The 9,751-nt window shown below is 36.8% G+C and overlaps 1 long non-coding RNA gene across 1 annotated transcript; it reads right to left on the bottom strand.

The window, feature by feature from the left end:
* Nucleotides 1-691: 691 nt before the first annotated feature.
* On the bottom strand, nucleotides 692-8,015 carry LOC135747168 (uncharacterized). The gene is made up of 3 exons (XR_010531716.2): nucleotides 5,756-8,015; nucleotides 2,307-2,392; nucleotides 692-1,675 (listed from the first exon to the last, which is right to left on the bottom strand). It is a non-coding gene; the product is annotated as an uncharacterized lncRNA (long non-coding RNA).
* Nucleotides 8,016-9,751: the final 1,736 nt, after the last annotated feature.

Raw genomic sequence — 9,751 nt, 5'->3', positions numbered from 1 at the left:
TCAAAATGTGCTCAACCGTTTGGTTGAGCTGGCAGTTAAAGGGTTGGCATTAATTTTGAAGCAAAAAATATAATTAAATATAAGTAATAAAAGCCCATATCAGGCATAATAAAAAACAATGTAGACATTTTGCGTTAAATCCAAAACGTTAAAAAGGCACTTACCGTAGATAAAGCGCATGCACAAGAAAAGGTGATCTCATACTCTTTCTGACTACAAAATATTAACAAATACAAAACACACAAGAACATCATTGCCAACAGCCACTGCCCCTCTGACTGTTTTATCAGTCTGAAATGAAAAAAGTTATACATTTAATTAAATAAAACAATTGCCAACAAGCTGATTATCTTAAGGTGACCCTTGCTTACTGCAATACCTGCTTATTATAATTACTGGGTGTGTGACTCACATTAAGTGTGTTTGTCAACAGTTATATATCTAAGGTTGAAACTTTTGATAGTTTTTGACCCCACGCCATCCATTGAAATTGTGTAACACACCTTGCATTTTCACAACATTTAGTTTTAAAAATCATCTGAACAAACTCTGAGCAAACCAAAGGTGATATTGAGAATGTTTATATAGATGAAGAAACCTCATAAAAAATTGAAAACCCAATACACAATCATTTGACCAGGTTTAATCCAGCATCACAGCATGAATTATATTGACTGACTAGTTTGTTTACCAAATTTGAAAAAAAAGGTTTAACCTATGTGTTAATATGATTACAGCCACAGTGTAACAAAATACTGCAAAGCTATTGATCACGTTCTCATTACATTACTTCACAAGACCCAAAGCTGATCAGGACACTTTAAGAGCACTGTAACGTAGTAACTGCTGAAAGAACCATGTAATACTGTGAATATAATGACAAACTGTTCCAAAACACTTAGATGTGACTTTAATTACAATACAACATACTCTTTCTCATACTCAGGGTTTTTAAACTGTGGGTGAAGACCCACTTGTGGGTCACACCGTAAGATAGTGAGTGTTGCATTGTAGTGATGGTTTGTCCAATTAATTATTAGCAATGGTTTTGATATACTATAAGATTACACCTGTCTGAAGCCCATAATACACGGCACGATTTTTGGCTGTCCCAGATGAAAGATTACCAATCGTGAAACAATCGTGGAGATTTCTGTGATCGTGGCTCTTAATTGGTGGTCCTATCTCATACAGTGTGAGAGGTTTAAAGACGTCTGTTTTCCCAGTCCTGGGACCAAAGACACCTACGATAGTTTTATGACAGTGTAAGAAGTTCAGCATGATCATCGCACATCAACAATGTGTTTGCTTCTACGACCTGCATACCTTTATTTGTTTACCACTAGCGCATGTTGATGACAGATGTCGCAGCTTCAGATGCAATAGGTGTCTTCATCGACAGTCTACTGCTGAAGTTTAAACAATCCTTGTCACACAGTGTGATAAGGTCTTATTGGATTGCAAAAATCCTGCTGTGTATCCTGGGCTTAATATGTTGTGGAATGAAAAGTTTGGAAACCCCTGCTTAACACAAAGTCTCATTTAAAGTTTATAAGAACTTTTGCAATAGACCGACACTAAACGAAACTGATGGCAGATGAGGTGTTGGGATGACAATGGGCCAGAGTTGAATCTGTGCATCTTAGCAGATCACAGGCAGGTTTCTCCTGAAGTGCTGCATTAAGAAAAGAAAGGAAAAGATGTTAGAACATTTTTAAGGAAATTTAAATAATTCTCACAATCAATATTGGACTATAAACAATAAATTATTACCAATGCAATAACATGCAAACAGACCTGTCAACCACCTAAATAATAGATACTACGCATGGGTAGGCATGGGCTGGTTACCAGTTTTAAGGTACACCGTGGTTTTAAACAGGTTACAAAACCACTAAAATGGTCTGTGAAACCGTCTCCAAGGTATGAACTGTATGTATACAAAATTCATTAAGTCATGTGATTGATTTGATGTTTACATGTAATATACATTTCGAAAATATTATATATAATATAATTTAAAGGCTTTATTTTTACCTGCCATTTAAAAATAAAAAAATTTAGTGTAGCAATGGGAATCCCGCAACACTGTGAAACCGTGGTATTTTTGCTAAAGGTAAGCATACCGCCAGAATCTTATACTGGCCCATGCCTAATAAGCGGTTGTACCATGTGTTAGAAACATCAAGATTCTCACATTTTTAGGGCTAGCGCAATACCACAGTTTTGGCTATTCTTCATGTTCTCTAGGGCAGTTATTTTGCCCCAGTGACAGAAACAGCGACAGTAATCAAATAATTAATTACCTTATTTACATGTGGGTAGAGGCCCACAGGTGAAGGAAGATTTTTGGCCTGCACTTTCACAGCTGGTAAACATGGATTGTGGTGGGCTAGTGACAGAATGAAGAAGATCAGTTTAAAATGTGCTTTACATCCAGAGGTTGCATTATTTTGACAGACAAGGGCTGTAAGAAAATTGTCAAAATCAATAATAATATGAGCCAACAGCCAAACAATAACAACTAAACTCAATCAACTATCTTAATCTGCCTGAACTCAAATCTTGTGGTCTATAAAGTGGGAGTTTATCTGTGTGTAATTCAACCATCATGTTAGACTGAAGGAATTGCAGTTATCATTAGATTTCCCGACAGCACTGGACACTCAGAGGCTGTTTACACTTGGCATCAGGGGCGTAGCCAGTAATGGGCCAGGGCGGCACTGGCCCGCCCACATAACTCCCTGGCCCGCCCAGGCAAGTTTAACCAAAATACATTTTTAGTTTATTTTTTTTATTCAAATGTATTTAAGAAAATATATTACTATAAACCGGATTTATTGTTGACTGGTGTGTGTTTAATTTGCTTTCTAAATAAAATGGAATTGTTGAAGAAAGTTGTAGGAAGCCTCCGAAACGTAATTGGTTGCTTGTTTGCTAGGAGTTCTGACAGATAGACTCTGTGGGGGGCGGCGGCCGGCGGGCTCTGTCAGTCTGCCAGCTAACTTTGCTAACCGCTTTTTTAGCTAATATCAACATTGCCACAATAATGGCTAAAGTTTCTTTAATGTGTTATTTAAAAAAGCAAGAGTTGATGAAGAAGATACGCCACTGCCTCCATCTACCGAGCCCAGTTCTTCAGACTCATTAACCCACAAGAAGGCTAGTCAGGCGCTGGTGGCGCCGGCTACCGCTTGCTCCCTGGCGGCAGATCTCTCCCGGTCAGTCTGATACAGTTTACCCGCCGATCTAACTGCAATTGATGAACCACCTTCACAACCCAATTTGCATCCATGAGTTACTACCCGCCTCAACAACCTTTTGTTTTTTGAAAAAGAACTTTGTGACTCTTTGGACTATAATGAGATCATTTCTGTTTTCATCATTAAACCCAGGCGTTTGCGTCTTGTTTTGTAGAATGAAAACAACAAAGGTAGGCATGCTGTTAAACTAATTTCCTTATTTTTTGCTCGTGAAGTGATTTAACTAAGTGGTGTGTTGTGTATAGATGTATGCCAGCCTTATAGATTAAACTTACATTGTTTAATTTAAATGAGTTGATATTTTTGGCACAAAAGCTTTATTTCCAACAGGCTGATTGCACTGTATATGGTTGATTTAACATAACTTAGGCAGTGTGTTGTTATTTATTTCAAACCGTGCTCTGCTGAGAGTTTTCGTTATTTCAATTTATTTTTAGCCTACTTTATTTCAGGTGAACTGTTTTTGCACTGCTGACTAGCCTGAATAAGCCTGGTTTGTCCAGCCTTTATTGAGCTCTGTTGGTTGAACATGTTTAGACAGTGTTTTATAAATGACTATTGAAAGTAAAGATGTCACTGTTTTTGCAGTTTGTCTATTCTTTTTTTTCCACTCTAAGGTTTAATTATTATTTAAGTAATTTTATTCTGATAAACTATAGGCCCACTCACTTTTGCTCCGGCCCGCCCAAAATACAATTTCTGCCTATGCCCCAGCTTGGCATTAACATGCGTTTTCGTCGATCGGATCACAAGTGGACGACGTTAATGCCAGGTGTAAACGGTGTTCAAAACGTTTTGAACGCGTCCACTTTCGACCACTTTCAACCACATTCAGAGGTAGTCGAAACCACTTTCGATCGGATCGCTTTGGAGTTGCGGAACGCAATGTGGTTGAATGCGTCCGAACAGCCACATGCGACCGCCTTCTCTCCGCCCATTTATCTAATCTGAGGTATTAAACACTAATTTTACGTCTTTTTTGACTTCTGCCGTGAACATACGGTGAACAGTGCTATTTTTAGCCTTTCATTGATAAAACTACTGCGGGTGTTCTCCGTAGTTTCGTTTTGAAAGCGTGAAAGTTGCGCGATCCTATTTCATCAATTGCGCTGAAAATTCAGAGAAAGCTCCAACATATAAACGTACAAAACACTGTGCAGCATGTATACTTGCTAAACAAGCAGCGGGCTCCGACATAATATAAGTTTGCGTCCATATAAACTCATAATTACTCCCGCTCGCGTTTGAATGACAGCAGAGAGACTCGCCCACCGTCTCACAGACCACCCACTCACAGTATTCAGGACAGATGCGGTCGAAAGTGGACAAAAGAGACGGATTTAAATACCAGGTGTAAACGCAATGTGTCTCTCTCGTCCACTTGTGATCCGATCGATGAAAACACATCTTAATACCAAGTGTAAACAGCCCCTCAGTGTGACTTGAGACAAAGGATAAACAAAGACATTGAGTATGTTTACAAGCACATAATAAGAGGACAATTATCTTATTATGATATTATAAAAATCAGCTTATTACATTAACATGTTTCAAGCGTTTTAATTTACTTTTATTTGTGAAGTTTATCTATCACAGGTGGAGACATACGTACATACGAAACGGCAAAAAAGACGTTAAAATCTGGTTTAAGAGCAAAAAAAACTACCTGTGCCAATCAGTTTTTGACATTTATGGGCTTTACCATATAAAAGAAAACCATTTTATGGATTTAAATGACCTTACACGTTATCAGTTTATTAAGCGTTTAGACTATGTAGACACACTCACTGTGCACTAAAATTAAAAAAATTGGTTAACACGACCACTCGTGGTGGCTTCACTCAGAGGTTGGAGAAGACAACCGGTGGACTAAACATCAAGCCTCTGCACGATTCAGGTAAGTGGAATAAAATACATTGTAAATAAACATTATTAAAACAGATTGTGAAGTCATTCATTCAAAACTTGCTATGACCTAAGCCTAAATGACTTAATTTCTTTTTAGAATTAAGACAATCTTAGCAGGAGAGCCCCAGCAGTAACTTTCTCTCAAGCAGATGAGCAATAAGTTGCTTTGTATGAACACCACCCTAACAATCAAGGTAAAAGAGCATTAAACATTAAAGGTATTGCGGAGAATTTAGGTTTTCCGGGTGGATCATCAAGACTATTGGTTCTCCTAGTTGTCAATCTGGAGTGTTGCGCAATTGCATTTTTTTAAAAAAGCGGAGACGGCGTTTCTTTTCTAAAATTCGAGAAAATCCTCCGCTACACCTTTAAGTGGAACGTTTATATAGCATGCTGCTTATAGCTAGTGAGAAAGATAATCTAATTGATCTACCATGCATATCCTTCAAATAACTTAACAGAACAACTGAACATGTATAATATAATTTAATATGTACATTATTAATAATAATTGTTAATAATATTTAATATTTGTGAAATTATATACTTGTGAATTCATTATATTTGCAATGTTTATACATTACCTGTTTTTAGGTAAACAGATTATCCATCAGTGGGTGCCTCAAGGTCGGCTCTGTAAATACTGTAATCTGCATGTTTCCGAGTACACGTTTACAAGGACACACTAATATTAAACAGAAAAACAACATAAATCAGTGTTAAACACAAACAAATTTTAGGTAAATTAAATAAGGTTTTCATTTTCAATCAATATAAAAGAAATAAACGCAATAAAAAACAATGTCAGTGACGTAATAAATATGTGTAAATTTACACGCATCATTTATTAAGCATTATAAAAAATCCAGCAATATTATTAAACTTTGGTTATTTGTTATTATCCCTGCATTCAAATGGTTGCAGGTTGGAGCAGGAAGTTAACTCTTCTGTCGCGCAAGCGCGAGCTGGTCGCGAGCATAGACAGTGGTCGCGAGGCCATTCTTACGTCAAGTGAGCGCCATTTTCATCATATGACCGTTTTTCCTCAGGCACACTTCAACATTTTCTTCGCATTTAACATCATTATTAACATGTAAATAATATAATTCGTAAACATAACGTTTATGTTAATTTATAATATGTTTTTTTTTTATTATTGTTGGCTTTAAGTTAATTTGTCTGTCAGACTCCGTTTGTTCGTGTTGGTAAGTAACTTAACGTACGTTATTAACGTTACGCTAGCCTTTTGTCATGTATGTGTTGTTAGAAACTGATAAAAATACGAATTAATTCACAGATATAAATAACTTTATAGCTAATACAACTGATAAAATATATTAACTTAATTATCAAACCACTTCGCTATAAAACTTTAAGGCTTCTTGTGAATACCGGTCGTTTACATAACGTTAACTTACTCCAAGCAAGTCGGGCGGGAAGATTGATACATTTTATAACTCAAGTAACTTTAAGTTAAACATGGGCTGGTCTAGGCTAACTTAGCAAATGTTTACCCCACCACCGCTGAGAAAACGGTTACATGTTCAACGTGCCTTGCCTTCAGGATTTGCAGCTCGATTTTGGCTTGCATTGATAAACGTTACAAACAAACAAACCAAAAAAAGAATGATCATATACGACAATCAATCTTTAGATCCACTACATGCATAACATAATGTTGGTTACTTACCTCTACTGATGAAACTCCTTCATCAGCGTTGTAACTTCACATGTTGGTTTTGGTAAATCACACGAGGCCAAAGATCGAGGTGAAAAAGAGAAATAAATCGTTCTGCGATCGTTTAACGCGATGAGACACGAAGCCTTAAAAACCACAGGCTACTCCTATGGCGAGTGGATAGTGCCACGGATAACCAAGCAAAGGAGACAGTCGTGTACTTTTACGCGAGATAAGTATATGTCGCCTCCACTGACGCGTGAGACCAACGTCGTGGATAAGTACGTTGTCTCCACTGATGCCTGAGACCAACGTCGTGGAGAAGCACGTCGCCGCCGAAGACGCGTGATACCAACGTCGTGGAGAAGCACGTCGCCGCCATAGACACTAACCTCAAAAGTAGTTGCAGATGCTGTCAGACCTTTTTACAAGTGTGTGTGATTGTACAAACCTCACAAACCGCAATTGTAGCTTGATCTTAAAAGCTGAACGTGTTATATTGCAAAATGCAAATGTATTAATAACATGCACACTTGGCTGTATGTTACGCAGTCATATTTAATATTAAAATACTACGGTTAATGTGTTTAATATTCAACACGTAAATTAAATAGGCTAATTATACACACACACACACACACTTGTTAACTTTTGGTATTTTTTATAGATATTGATGTGAATAATTTGTACTTTTCCTTAGGAATTTCTGAAATAAAGAAAAGTGACACATTTTGTTGTGCATTGTGTTGCAGTTTCAAGCCTGTAGATACAATAATAAATAATAACACAACAAACCCCCACCCTTACCCCCCAAAAAACATTCATCAGCTGCTATATGGATTTAACTGCTGTAGAGTTAACTGGCTCGTGAAGTAAATCTGCTCAGCTTCGTGCTTGCACAGCCAGACCATGTATGATAAGCTACCAGGAGAACATAAAATTATAATTACACCATTATATTAATACAGAAGAGTAATCTATTATACACAGGCAACACTTATTATACACTGCACTAGTAGACATGGCTCCTTTTAGCCGTATGCTTTACAATGTTTTCCAAGATGTGGGTTGCAGCAGTACTGCAGGCAGCCGTAGCTTAAACTTCATGAGATTGTCAAAAAGCTTAATGAAATCAACTGCAAAAAATACAACTAATTTTGTAGCTCCTCTTACAATGAAAAATTATAAACAATATACTGTAACCTAATAAAATTGAAGTAACCATTCACAATAAAGATTTTACATTGATCTAATGTTCAGAAACCATTCAGTTCAAACTATTTTTTTGCATTTTATGCAAACTCTTTTCTGAATTTGGTGTAAATCAAATATTTTAAATTAGCTTAAATAATAAAAAAAAGATTTTAACAGACTTGATCTAAATTCAGTTTCCTACAATCTGAAATATGTATTCATTCCAAGTAATATAAAAGGCTTCACAATTGACATAGCCTAATCTAAAAAAAAATTATTCTCTCAATATATAAATACATGTTTAAATGAGTCAGATCAAACGTTCTTTTAAATATTTATTAAATCCCATGAAAATCACTGTTTTTACAGACTTTTTTGGCAAAACAAACGTTACAATCGCGCACCTGACCACACCCGCACGCAAAAAAAATATAACTGCTAAAACTGCCAAAATAATGAAAACTCCTAAAAGCTCTCGTTTATACAGGCTGTATTCTTCCTTAATTTGAAGCTATAGGTTGACTTTGGTCAAGCCGATTTAGGCGTTTTAAAACAAACACACACACAAACACACACAAAAATAGCCTAAAAACAATCCTAATAATAATAGGCTGTATAGCAGGATGGCCTATAGGTTTATTTTCGTTTTGTTACATTATTAAGGCTATTTTCAAACGCGTCAACTGTAGGGTGAAGTCAGGTAAAGTGGGACACTTTTTGGTAAATTGCATTTTAAACAACCTAAATCAGTTAGAATGTATTAAAAGTGTATGTGTTTTGTTTAAATAGATTGTAATGAAGGCCACTATGGTGAAATTTTTACAATTTATGAATTTATTAACAAACTGTTTATCTTTAAACATCATCTGACACCCTCTTCAGCAAACTGGAAGCAATCAGGTTGAGTGGGACACTTTGTTAGGGAAAGTGGGACACTATTTTTTGGCCCTGGCTAAAAACCTTAATTTTGGTTTGTGTCCTTCGGTCACCTCCTGCTCATATTCTTCAAGAGCCCCTTCCATTCTCTCTTCACTCCACTGGTTTAATTTTCTTCTTTTCGTATTTTACTGTCTTTTTCTTATCTGTATTGCCCTGTCACTTTTTCCTCCCTGCTGAAAAAACAGCATACCAGCAAGACCAGCATATGTTGTGTTTTGGTGCTGGTTTGTTAGTGAACACCAGCTAAACCAGCACCAGCATTAGCACTAGCTAAACCAGCACCAAACCAGTATTAGCACCAGCTAAACCAGCACCAAACCAGCATTAGCACCAGCTAAACCACCACAATCAAACCAGCATTAGCACCAGCATCCCATGCTGGTCATACCAGCAAGACCAGCAAATGTTGTGTTTTGGTGCTGGTATGCTGGTGACCACCAGCATCAAACCAGCATAGACCAGCATAATTCCCATGCTGGTTTGATGCTGTTTTTTCAGCAGGGGTTCTCTCTCTCTTTCCCTCTCCTCTCTGTAAGGATGCCATCTTGTGTATATTGAAAAATATAAATTTTATAAAAATGTTACACATTATTATTACTTATAACTTAAAAATTGCATTTTCTTGTTCATGAAATGGCTGCACTGTGTTTGCTAGCATTACCCCTAAAACTGTCCCACTCAACCTGAAATACACTGTCCCACTCAACCTAACACTGTCAGGTTGAGTGGGATAGTGCTGTGAATCTAATTTTTACAAATATTGTATACA

Source organism: Paramisgurnus dabryanus, chromosome 1 (genome assembly GCF_030506205.2).
Source record: "Paramisgurnus dabryanus chromosome 1, PD_genome_1.1, whole genome shotgun sequence".
Taxonomy (NCBI): domain Eukaryota; kingdom Metazoa; phylum Chordata; class Actinopteri; order Cypriniformes; family Cobitidae; genus Paramisgurnus; species Paramisgurnus dabryanus.
This window is presented reverse-complemented; position numbering and strand designations above follow the sequence as displayed.